This window comes from Eumetopias jubatus, unplaced genomic scaffold, assembly GCF_037043125.1.
Source record: "Eumetopias jubatus isolate StellerSeaLion01/CBP00866 unplaced genomic scaffold, mEumJub1_p1.0 scaffold_1, whole genome shotgun sequence".
Classification (NCBI taxonomy): Eukaryota; Metazoa; Chordata; class Mammalia; order Carnivora; family Otariidae; genus Eumetopias; species Eumetopias jubatus.
Genome location: NW_028274807.1, coordinates 163,898,721 through 163,912,403, shown reverse-complemented (window position 1 = coordinate 163,912,403; position 13,683 = coordinate 163,898,721). Strand labels below are relative to the sequence as shown.

At 39.0% G+C, this 13,683-nt stretch overlaps 1 protein-coding gene and 1 pseudogene across 3 annotated transcripts in view; one reads left to right on the top strand and one right to left on the bottom strand.

The window, feature by feature from the left end:
- Positions 1-13,683, bottom strand: part of TMCC1 (transmembrane and coiled-coil domain family 1) — a 251,367-nt gene that overhangs the window by 120,927 nt on the left and 116,757 nt on the right. The window lies entirely within an intron of this gene.
- Positions 11,453-11,969, top strand: LOC114207663 (small ubiquitin-related modifier 2 pseudogene; annotated as a pseudogene).

Here is a 13,683-nt window from a genome sequence, read left to right as displayed (position 1 = left end):
TTCTATAAATAGAAACTAGGCATCTACTATATTCTAGGTGCAAAGGATACATTAATAAACAAAACAGACAAATCCCTCCAAGGTTTACATTCTTGAGGGGGCAGGAGAGAAAAAGACAGACAAAATAAATTAGTAAATGATATAGTATTATTAGAAGGTAATAAATGCTAGGGGAAAAAATAAAACAAGGGGATATGGTTAATTTTAGAGTTCTCAGGGAAGGTCTCACTGAGATGATCTGAGAAGATAACTTTTAAGGAAAGATGTGAAAGCAGTAAGTGAATGAATGATGTAGCTATCTGGAGGAAGAGCATCCCAGGCAGAGGATAAAGTACACTGCAAAGGTTCTGAAGGAGGAGTATGCTTGGTATGTTTCAGCAGCAACAACAGGACCAGTATGTCTAGAGTGGAATGAGCAAAGGGGAGAATATGATGTCAGAGTTAATGGACAGACAGACTGTGTAGACGACATAGGGTGAATGAGAAAGGAAGACACTGAAGTTTTGATCTTAGGAATGCCATCATCTGGCTTAAGTTTTATTAGTATCACTCTGTCTCTTGTGATAAACTCTAATGGGGCAAGCGTAGATGCTGGAGGACTAGTTAGGAGGTTAATGCAATAATACAGATGAAAGATGATGGTAGGAGAGACCAGAATAGGCAATTCATCAAAAAGATTAATTTAAAAATATGAATACCTATAATTAAAGAACAGAGTAGGTTGTCAGTTTACCGCCATTTCTGATTTTTAGATTTGTCTGGTATCTGGGAAGAAGATAGTATTAGCATATATTCAACAAATATTTATTTGGTGTCTATTACATGGCAAGTCTTATCAGACATGAGATTATTCTGCAGCAGAAGGGAGGCTGGAGTAGAAGTACCCTGAGGGGGGCATGGTGGTAGCAGAATGGGAAGAGATGGAAGAAAGTAGACAAGAAGACTAGCCACTTTTTTTTTTTTTACACTGTTCTTTGTACTTAACTTCATTCATGAAATGAATACTTATTTAGCACTTATCAGATACCAGATACTATTCTATGTTCCTGCACATAGAAGGGAACAAAAGAGACAACCATCCTTATCATAAGGTTTACACTGGGTGGGGGGCACACAAAAGTAAGAAAAATATATAATGTATCAGATGATACTAAGTACACTGGAGGGGAAAAAAGGAAAGAAACTGAAGAGGGAGATAAGGAGAGTTGGGGGAAAGGTGTGTGTGTAAGAAGTAGTTTTGCTATTTTAAAGAAAACAGTCAAAACCTTGCTGAAAAGGTGACCTCTGAGCTGTGACCTCAAAGATTACAAGAGCAAACCATACAGATACAGATCTTCCTTGACTTATGACTGAGTTACATCCCAGTAAGTGCACTGTAAGTTGAAGATACTTTAAGTCAAAAATGCATTTAATACACCTGACCTACCAAACATAGCTTAGCTTAGCCTACCTTAACTGTGCTCTGAATGCTTACATTAGCCTAGAGTTGGGCAAAATCATCTAACACAAAGCCTATTTGATAATAAAGTATTGAAGAGCTCATGTAATTTACTGGATACTGTACTGGAAGTGAAAAACAGAATGGCTATATGGGTACAGAATAGTTGTTTACTCTTGTGATTGTGTGACTGACTGGGAGCTACAGCTGCTGCCACTACTCAGCATCACAAAAGAGTGTCATACTGCATATGGCTAGCCATGGAAAAGATCTAACTTCAAAATTCCAGATACAATTTGTACTGAATGCATTTGGCTTTCACACCATCATAAAATTGAAAACTCATAAGCTGAACCACCTGTATTTGGATGGACAGCTTTATAGGCAGAAGGAAGAATAAATGCACAGGAACAGAGGCAGAACTGTGGTACATTTGAAAAAAGGCAAAGAAGGGGTGCAGCTAGAGTAATATGTGTAAAGGAAATGAGTAGTAAGAAATGAAGGAGATGTTCATCTTTATTTATTTGTCAGAGTACACAAGCAGGGGGAGCGGCAGGCAGAGGGAGAGGGAGAAGCAGATTCTCCACTGTGCAGGGAGCCTAATGCAGGACTTGGTCCTAGGACCCTGGAATCATGACTTTTGAGCTGAAGGCAGACGTTTAACCAACCGAGTCACCCAGGCATCCTGATGTTCATCTTTATATACAACTTACTATCTCTGCTTACTATGTTCCAAGTTCAAGTTAGAATATATATAGAATGTATATTATATGCTCTAAAATTTCTTTAAAGTCCTAATGGTTGGGTGTTATCGAATACAATGATAAATAACATCATTTCATATGACTCAAAACAATCATTCACCACTAGCTACTGAGTAGAATGGGTCAGATTTCCAATTCTGTCCAAAGAGAATCTGTTGAGACCAACATCTGTGGCTAGTTTCCTAAGTCTCAACACAAACATACTCTATACCAAAAAGAGAATGGGTGTTGTTTGTATGATTTCATTGTATATCTTCAAATAATTCAAAGGCAGGGAAAGAATATTAGACAAGTATATTAAGAGTTTGCAGTTAAAATTCCACATACTAAGCGATAATATTAAATGATCCACATATATTATCTCAAAGATAGTTTTCTAGATTTACCTCTCTGTTCACTCCACAGAAATTAAGCCATTTAGGCTGGAACCCCATTACCTTGGTTAAATTTCCCCACAGAAAATATAAAACTAACTCTCAGATTAGATTTTGAAAGGATGTTTATATTAGAACTCCCTAAAAATAAGATATTAAAATTTTCAGTAAAGACAAAGTGATCTTCTTATAAAAACACTTGATAGAACAAACTGAAATTTAATGGAAATTTCCTGTGTTACCAGAGGCCAAGTCCGTTTGCCTTGTCTTCTTTTTTTTTTTTTTAAAGATTTTATTTATTTATTCATCAGACACAGAGAGAGAGAGAGAGAGAAAGAGAGAGAGAGGCAGAGGGAGAAGCAGGCTCCCAAGGAGCAGGGAGTCCAATGCGGGACTCGATCCCAGGACCCCGGGATCATGACCTGAGCCGAAGGCAGACGCTTAACCGTCTGAGCCACCCAGGCGCCCAGTCCGTTTGCCTTGTCTTCTTTTTAATCAACGTGTTTTGCAATAGGATTCTGTTACAGGTCCATGTATAAAGCAGAGGCTAAGTTCTAACTAACCCCAGGGTGTCCAAAAGAGCCAATTTTTCTTTTCATTTTCTCATGTAAGCCAAAATGATTAAGAACAAATCAGAATATTTCATATTAAGTATTACATGCATCTTCTATATACAGATAAAACAAGTAAAATGTGTTCCTGACTTTATACAACATTCCTAAAACATGCTTTCAGAATACTATGATTAACTTAGCCTAAACAGGTTCATTTAAAGAATTCTTAAAAGGGGGGGCGCTGGGTGGCTCAGTCGTTAAGTGTCTGCCTTCGGCTCAGGTCATGATCCTGGGGTCCTGGGATCAAGCCCCACGTCGGGCTCAGCGGGAAGCCTGCTTCTCCCTCTCCCACTCCCTCTGCTTGTGTTCCCTCTCTCGCTGTGTCTCTCTCTGTCAAATAAATAAATAAAATCTTAAAAAAAAATTCTTAAAAGGTTAGTGATTCTATACTACAAACTTATGTTTTAAACACAAAGGTTATCTTCAATCTGTGAATAATAGCTGGATGGCTGGGAGAAAGTACCGAGCCCAGAAGAATACCATCTTTCAACCATTAATCTTAAAGTAAACTATTAGCAATGGTTTTCACTGAAAAATAATGAGCCTAAAATTCACTTCTACATTTTGAACTTTTTTGTTGTGGTTGTTCATTTGGTGTTTGTTTATTTTTTGGTTTTCCATTTGTTTACTTTGGCATGTGAGGGACCTCATAATATAGGAAGCAAAATAGAGTGGTGCTTCTTGTTTCCATACTCCCTCCTTGTGGTCAAGTTCCTACCATTAAAGACAGTTTTCTTTTTTTAAATGATTAATTTTATTTTTAATTCTTTTTTAAAATTAACATATAATGTAATTGGTTTCAGAGGTACAGATCTATAATTTATGTCTTATATAATACCCAGTGCTCATTACATCACGTGCCCTCCTTGATGTCCATCACCCAGTTACCCCATTCCTCTACCCCCTCCTCCTGTCCAGCAACCCTATGTTGTTTCCTATGAACTTTTAACACATTTGACTAGAGCTATTATTTCAGAAAGTTATGTATGTGGTAAATAGTTTTTAAAAGCAAGTCTATCTCCCACCCTCAACCCCAGTGTCCCAGGTCTTCTTTCCAGATGCAATCATTGCTACCAATCCAAAGATGGCCTCCGTACATATAAAAGGCGGGGGAGGGAGAGAGGTGGGTATATGTGTGTATTTTAAATTACAGTTTTAAAGAACAATCACTTCTTTTCAAAAATACTTATGGAATAGGGCATCTGGCTGGCTCAGTCGGAGAAACATGCAACTCCTGATCTCGGGGTCATGAATTCAAGCCCCATGCTGGGTGTAGAGATTACTTAAAAATAAATAAAACTTAAAAAAATACTTATGGGGCACCTGGGTAGCTCAGTCAGTTAAGCATCTGACTCTTGGTCTCAGCTCAGGTCTTGATCTCAGGGTCATGAGTTCAAGCCCTGTGTTGGGCTCCACACCCAGCGTGGAGCATACTTTAAAAAAAAAAAAAAAGGGCGCCTGGGTGGCTCAGTCGTTAAGCGTCTGCCTTCGGCTCAGGTCATGATCCCAGGGTCCTGGGATCGAATCCCACATCGGGCTCCCTACGCGGCGGGAAGCCTGCTCTCCCTCTCCCTCTCCCACTCCCGCTGCTTGTGTTCCTGCTCTCGCTATCTCTGTCTCTGTCAAATATATAAATGAAATCTTTGAAAAAAAAAAACTTATAGAAAACAGAATGATGAAAATACCATCACCTTAAATTCTGAAACTAATACAGTACTTTACAGTTTTCAAAGCACTTTCAAGTGTATCAGCTCACTGATCTTCAAAACAGCCTTTGGTAAACATATTTCTACCTCAAAGAATCCTCTGAGTCATTTACTATATCCATCTCTCTCAGGAAGATAACATTTAAATCAACACCAAATGAGAGTAGTTGTGTACTTAAGAAACAGAAAAAGCAACACACTTCCAAGGAGTTTAACTATCTTCTGTTGGTAGCATATTCCACTTTCTCAGATCTACAGTCTATAACTTACTGCAATTTTTAAAATTTAAACTGGCATCAGTATCACAAAAATATTTCAGTTACCATACACGTATTTCTGATTAGTTTCTCTATTTTAGAGAAACTAATATTAGTTTCTCTATTATTGCCAATATATCTGAGTAAGAAAGCCGTTCTCTATTCCTTACCTATTCCCACCACATCCATAATATACGGAATTAGTCCTACTAAGGGTCTCATTTCATTAACAGAAGAGCAGTTATCAGTCTTCCTATTTTGGTTATGTAATACATCAGAACAATCCTTCACTGCTGATGACACCACTCCCTGATTTAAGCCTCCTAAAAGTGGATTAATGATTCACAGAAAGATGTAGCACTTAACTTCTGGCTAAATATAAACACCAAACATTATATTTCTAAGTATGAAACCAGTTGATGTCTGAAGTAATGGAGATAAAATAAAAACAGCATAAAAAGATGTTGCACACTGGGGTACCTGGGTGGCTCAGGTGGTTAAGTGATTGCCTTCTGCTCAGGTCATGATCTCAGGGTCCTCGGATTGAGCCCCGCATCAGGCTCCCTGCTCGTCGGGAAGCCTGCTTCTCCCTCTCTCACTCCCCCTGCTTGTGTTCCCTCTCTCTCTGTGTGTCACATAAATAAATAAAATCTTAAAAAAAAGATGTTGCACACATTTCCATGACTTTAAAGTATTCATCCAGCAGACTCCCTTGCCTGTATGTATTTTAGGTTTTGTGTGGTTTTTTTTAAGATTTTTATTTATTTATTTGACAGAGAGACAGACACAGCGAGAGAGGAACACAAGCAGGGGGAGTGGGAGAAGGAGAAGCAGGCTTCCGGCAGAGCAGGGAGCCCGATGCGGGGCTCAATCCCAGGACCCTGGAATCATGACCTGAGCCGAAGGCAGATGCTTAACGACTGAGCCACCCAGGCGCCCCCTTTGAGGTTTTAAATTATATATAATACTTCTCTGTACCCATACAGTACTTAACTTTAAAAGGGTTCAAAATACGTTTTTTAAAAATTGCGGTATAATCTAAACAAAATTTTCCATTTTAGCCTTCAAAATACCTTTAAAAGACCCTAATTAAGATGGAAGTATTGGATCCCTCTTCCTTTTATTGATAATACATTCACAGAAAGGTAAGTCATATATGTTATCCCAAGTCATCATAAACGCAGTGCTCACTTCAGCAGCACATATACCAAGTCATAAACCCAAAAGAAATCGGATATTCAAAAGAAGGGGTGTCTGGGTGGCTCAGTCAATTAAGCATCCAACTCTTGATTTCGGCTCAAGTCATGATCTCAGAATCGTGAGATCAATGCCGGTGTCAGGTGCACGGAGTCTACTTGGGACTCTCTCTCCCTTTTCCTCTCCCTCTGCCCCTCCCTCACCCCTCCCACATGCCCATTCTCTCAAAGAAATTTTTTTTCAAAAGAAACTACTTTTGAGGGGCGCCTGGGTGGCTCAGTCGTTAAGCGTCTGCCTTCGGCTCAGGTCATGATCCCAGGATCCTGGGATCGAGCCCTGCATCGGGCTCCCTGCTCAGCGGGAAGCCTGCTTCTCCCTCTCCCACTCCCCCTGCTTGTGTTCCCTTTCTCGCTGTCTCTCTCTCTGTCAAATAAATAAAAATCTTTAAAAAAAAAAACAACTACTTTTGAAAAAAAGTTTTTATTACAAAGAGAGCTAGCCTATGACCCAGCAATTGCACTACTGGGTATTTACCCCAAAGGTACAGATGTAGTGAAAAAAAGGGCCATATGCACCCCAACACTCACAGCGGCAACGTCCGCAATAGCCAAACTGTGGAAAGAGCTGAGATGCCCTTCAACAGACAAATGGATAAAGATGTGGCCCATATATACAATGGAATATTACTCAGCCATCAGAAAGGATGAATACCCAACTTTTACATCAACATGGATGGGACTGGAGGAGATTATGCTAAGTGAAATAAGTCAAGCAGAGAAAGTCAATTATCATATGGTTTCACTTATTTGTGGAACATAAGGAATAGTATGGAGGACATTAGGAGAAGGAAGGGAAAAATGAAGGGGGGAAATCAGAGAGGGAGACGAACCATGAGAGACCATGGACTGTGGGGTTTCAGAGGGGAGGGGGCTGTGGGGATGGGTTAGCCTCGTGATGGGTATAAAGAGGGCACGTTCTGCGTGGAGCACTGGGTGTTATACACAAACAATGAATCGTTGAACACTACATCAACAACTAATGATGTACTGTATGGTGACTAACAAAATAAAAGAAAAAGAAAAAAGTTTTTATTATGAACTCAAACTATGATCAATCCCTCCCTAAATCTTAAGTTTCTTATACTAATACAAAACTGGTAACAAATAATAGGACACTACCAAATGTAGGAAGAGAAAGAATAACATTTTTAGATAATCATATTTTCAAGTGCTCTACAAGTCTGGATCAAGTGATTTCAACAAATCAGTGGGAGGACTGGGGGGGGAAACCCACAAGTCCTATTTCTTAGCCATTAATCTCTTCACAGGCCAACCCAAGATATACTAGTATGATTCTTTTTTTTTTTAAGATTTTATTTATTTATTTGACGAGAGAGAGACAGCAAGAGAGGGAACACAAGCAGGTGGAGCGGGAGAGGGAGAAGCAGGCTTCCCACTGAGCAGGGAGCCCAATGCGGGGGTGCTCAATCCCAGGACCCTGGGATCATGACCTGAGCCGAAGGCAGACGCCTAACGACTGAGCCACCCAGGCACCCCTACTGGTATGATTCTTATATTCTATGTTTTTTACCACATGAAAAGAAAAAACTTTTTTAAGATTTTACATATTTGAGAGAGAGAACACACACATGAGCGAGAGAGGACAAGCAAGGGAATCGGCAGAGAGAGAAGTAGGCTCCCCACTGAGCAAGGAACCTGATGGAGGACTCGATCCCAGGACCCTGGGATCACGACCTGAGCCGAAGGCAGATGCTTAACGACCGAGCCACCCAGGCATCCCTGAAAAATTTTAATATAGCAAGAGAAAGCATTCAAACCAAGTAGGAAAGAAATGTGGTATGAAATGAAAAAGAATCAAGTCATCATTAATTTGCTGTTATTTTAATTATCTTTGATATGGAGAGTACATTCTGTGTTGCTATACCTGTCCTAAAGAACTTAAGCCTCCCATGAAAATGTTAAAAATAAATGTGAGCCCCAAACTGAAATAACTATTTAATCCATATCTGGAAAATTAAAATCCAAGTTATCTTAGAACAAACTACAGCATTTATCTTTCATTTTAGAAGGACCAGGAAACACATGTTCACATTTTCTTACATATGCATAAACAAAGAGTGGAAGGATAAATAAGAAACTGGTTACCTAAGGTGGCAGGGATATAAGCCAGTTGAAAAGACACATTTGGAAGCAAGATTTCACAGTTAGGCAATTTAAAAGGGGGGGGGTTGTGTTTTTTTGGGTTTTTTTTGAGAGAGGACAAGTGGGAGGGGCAAGGGGGCGGGGCTTGATCTCAGGACCCGGAGACCACAACCTGAGACAAAACCAAGAGTGAGACACTTAAGGAACTGTGCCACCCAGGCACCTCCACAGTTAGGTAAATTTTTAATTTTTGAACTTATGAAAATCATTACCATTCAAAAGTAAAATAAAAGGGTATAATATTTTACTGGAATAATCTATCTTAAAATCATTTCTCAAAGCCTCCTCAGCTTTTATACCTCCTAAAACATTGAAGTTTCTGGGGAAAAAATTATTTTCTATTACCCAGTTAAAAGATGGGGAGGGGAAGGTTAGAGCCAAGACTTAAGACCTTCTGAATGTGTAACTCATTATATTTCATCCCTTAAACATTATTATAGGAGCGCCTGGGTGGCTCAGTTGGTTAAGGAGCTGCCTTCAGCTCACGTCATGATCCCAGAGTCCTGGGATCAGGCCCCACATCGGGCTCCCTGCTCAGCAGAGAGCCTGCTTCTCCCTCTCCCTCTGCCTGCCGCTCTGCCTACTTGTGCTCTCTGTCAAATAAATACAATCTTTAAAAAAAAAAAAATTATTATAGAAACTTAAGAGTAACTCTCTCTCCTTAATAGAAGTTTTTTAAAAGGCAATATAGTCTAAAGGTTCATACAAATGCATGCAGTAAACTTCAAACTGCATTTAATCTGAACTTATTAAATCAGCTATTTTATTGAAATCAATGTTTCTCTGGCCAAAGAAAAAACTTCAATTGCAAGAAACACTTACCAAGTTTGACTGATAAATTTAAACCCTATCGGATACCAATTTCAACTGCAGGGGAGAGAGCTGCTCTAAGGAAGTTACCCAAGTTATTTACTATACTGTTGTCTATAACCATGTATAAACATATGGAGAAACGTGAGAGATTACAATAGAATGACTAATACATCAGAAGCTTAGGAAGACGGTGTGGGGAAACAGAATGGGTATGGAATTAGACCTAAGTTTGAACCGACTCTACCTCCAGATTTGGACAAATGACTTAACTTCTCCAAACCTGTTTCTTTAACGACAAAATGAAGCTGATACCACCTAATTTGAACATTTGTTAAGAGAATTACATGGTAAGTCCTCACTGGCAGGTTCCAGACTATTCTGACTAGCTCATGCAGAGGACGTAGGTCAGAAAGAAAAAGCTTTCTTTAGTGAGTATTTTGGAAGTCATATGTGAGAAAACTATGTAGAAAGAAAATAATCTAAAGTGGCAAAGAAAGAGAAATTCTCTGGAAGTCAGGTAACTAGGATCTAGTAAAAAAGATTACTGAGCATCTCTTTTTAAAAATGAAGATTTTTATTTCACCTATTTCTTAATTTCCTTCCTCCTTTTCCAAGTTCAGATGTGAACATTCATTAGCCGAAAGGAATCATTTGAATACTCTAGGGAAAATATCCAGGGCAAGTAAACATGGCTATCAAACTTAAGATAAAAAGAATCTAAATTAGAAACTAGGTTTAAAATCACTGCAAACATGGGGCAACTGGGTGGCTCAGTTGTTAAGAGTCTGCCTATGGCTCAGGTCATGATCCCAGGGTCCTGGGATTGAGCCCTGCATCGGGCTCAGCCGGAAGCCTGCTTCTCCCTCTCCCACTCCCCCTGCTTATTCTCTCTCTCGCTGTCTATCTCTGTGTCAAAATAAATAAATAAAATCAAAAAAATAATAATAAAATCACTGCGAACATTTACAATTTTCTTTCAAAAAATTTCCAACAGAATTTATAGATGATCACGAGTATTCTTTTGTTAAAATAGGAAATTGTTTTTTAAAAGATTTTATTTATTTATTTGAGAGAGAGAGAGAGAATGAGAGATAGAAAGCACGAGAGGGAAGAGGGTCAGAGGGAGAAGCAGACTCCCCGCTGAGCAGGAAGCCCGACACGGGACTCGATCCCGGGACTCCAGGATCATGACCTGAGCCAAAGGCAGTCGCTTAACCAACTGAGCCACCCAGGCGCCCAGGAAATTGCTTTTTAAAATATGAGATCATCTTAAGACAATTCTATACTTGTGGAGTATTATTTCTTATTGGCAAAAATACTTGTTATTAAAGTTGGAATCATATGAAATTGCACGCAGTTTCTAGTCAACTGTTTTTGACCTACAAAAACCTAATTTCACTTTTAGTGTTCAACGTGTGCCAGAAATACCACGTACTGGGTTAAGACACGTCCTGTGATCTCAGGTAACATATGGGTTTAACTGAAAAAAAAAAACAGAACAGAGGTACAGTGCATGCACTGAAATTAAAAGGTTATTGATAAAACTTCATTTCTCTTTCATATTTCAGCACCCACACAGATTGAAACAATTTAGAATATTATTTTTTCAATTCATTACTGAATGTATACTATATTAAGGACATTTGATAGAAAACAAATTTCCTTAGATTTGGTCCTCACCATTCAGTACAGGACCTAGAAACCCTGCTAAAATGGAGGGGAGGGGTGATTAAAAAAAAAAAAAAAGGAATTCAAAGAGGTTACCTCTATGAATGTTTTTATATAATGTACCTTTTATTTCTTCGTGTTATAGAGAAGATGTGCTCCTAATTCCCCCGAAGTGACTTTTCTATAAATCACAGCAGGGCATGTAGTATAAAATGAAAAGCATAGAAGTTCAAAAAATAATTGGGAGAGAAACACTGGGAGCAAAGTACCTAGAATGAAGTTATTTGCTAATTAGAAAATTATCACCTGGCTCTGAACTATTTCAGGCATTCCTGTGCAAAAAAATTACTGCCCTGAGAATCTACATATCTGCTTTTTAAATGTACTACATAGGCTCCTGGTGCTGCTTGTGTGCTTGTTCGGTGCAGACCTGGTACCTCTTTTGTGAAGCGGCAGCTGAGGAGACTCCGGCGCTCGCTATGGCCGACGAAAAGCCCAAGGAAGGAGTCAAGACTGAGAACAACGATCATATTAATTTGAAGGTGGCGGGGCAGGATGGTTCTGTGGTGCAGTTTAAGATTAAGAGGCATACACCACTTAGTAAACTAATGAAAGCCTATTGTGAACAACAGGGTTTGTCAATGAGGCAGATCAGATTCCGATTTGATGGGCAGCCAATCAATGAAACAGACACACCTGCCAGTTGGAAATGGAGGATGAAGATACAATTGATGTGTTCCAGCAGCAGACAGGTGTCTACTAAAAAGGGAACCTGCTACTTTACTCCAGAACTCTGTTCCTCCAGACCAAGAAGACATTCTCAATTAGAAAGCCGCAATTTGGTTCCACCACATCCTGACTACTACAGTATAGTTTTCTCTATTCTTTCATTTTCCCTTTCCCCATTCCTTTATTGTACATAAAGTAACTGTGTATGTGCACAAGCATATTGCATTTTTCTTTAACTAAATGGCCAATGGTATGTTTTGATCGACATCAAATGGAGATGGGATGGGGGAAAATACTGCTTCTGTGAAAATACCCCCTTCTCTCCATTAGTGGCATGCTCAGTCAGCTCTTATCTTTATATTCCAATAAGTTATTTTGCTCTCACTGTTTAACAAAAAAAGAACAACATAAAAATCCTTGCATACCTTGTTCGATTGGAGAATTTTAATGTTTTTCATTTATCATTGTAAAACCAAGGACAATTTTATAACTTTTTTGTACGTAGCTGTTACATGTAGGGCAATCTGTCTTTAAGTAGGGATAAATTACTCTAAAAGAAATGAATCCTAGATAGTTTTCCCTTCAAGTCAAGCGTCTTGTTGTTTAAATAAACTTCTTGTTTAAAAAAAAATAAAAAATAAATGTACTACATATTTGGCAATATATAAACCGGAGGTTGTTCAAAGATTAACAAAAATTATTCTTTTTAAATTGCTTAGAAGAATTTGGGGACTTCTTGGCCCACTACCCCCAATACATGTAGCTAGAATTGGGGGAAGAGAAGCAAGGGAAATTTATTTTACTACTTCTAAAAAGTCCCTGTTAGGCTTGGCGATCCAAGAGATGAAATTTGACATGTGGATGGATGCAAGAGCTTTCTATGCTCATTTTTGCCTGAGTGCACATATTCTATACTGAGGTCGCCTGTGAGAAACTAAAAGGTTTTCCCTTAAGATAACACATTTCAGGATTTAACAATTCTGACTAACAACCAAGAAAGTGAAGAATTCCTGATTTACTATTTGTTTAAGTTTCTGCCTGCAGGGAATGAACTGTGACACAATTCAGCCACCAACTACTACCTTTTTAGAATAGGCTTTTTAAAGAACAGAGGATTTTGAAATAAAGCTCAACTCTCAGCATACCTCTTTCCAAACTAGTTCCTGCACCAGCTAAATAGAGAGCTCGACGACTGGGTCAAAAGAGGGCTAGCCACGGCGGGGCTGATTCAGAAAATCGGCGGCCCCTCTTCCAGGAGAGTTTTGCCTTTTTTTTTCCCCCTAAAGTTTGAATTTCTTAGGTTAAAAGAACTTTTCCCTCAAAACTGCACAACAGAACCTGCTTTTCAAGCAAAACTCTGTAAAAAATTGATTCATAGCCTTCTGGTTATTGCTTTTCACACACTTTCATTAACTATGCAAATTTCTTAACACGACCACTCATTTTAACATTTTTATGCAGGTCTTCCTTATTGGATGTTTTACGGAAGTTTTCCCCAGTTTAATACTAAATTTTGTACAAAAGCACTGATTCCATAGACCAATAAGGCTTTCTCATCTTGGTCAACAAGCTGCTACTAACTGCTAATTAAAAATGCACTTTTTACCCACTATTCTCTTTCACGCACACCCCCTTGGAAACTATTTCAGAAGCAAACTATAACTTTCTCCAAATTCACAGTGACAGCTTTGGTTTTAGGGGAACAAAATCTGGAGTTGCCAGTGCAGTCAGCCTGAAACCTTTGTGTCTGTCAGAGGAAAGAACAAAAGGCAGCGCTTCCTCCCCCAGCCCCTCCTTAGCTCTGGAGGAAGGCAGGCTTGACAGAACAGTTCTAGAGAAAAAGGAAACCATGCCGAATCTAGTGAGAGTTTCCCCTAAACAAACACACCAAGCTACCCAAG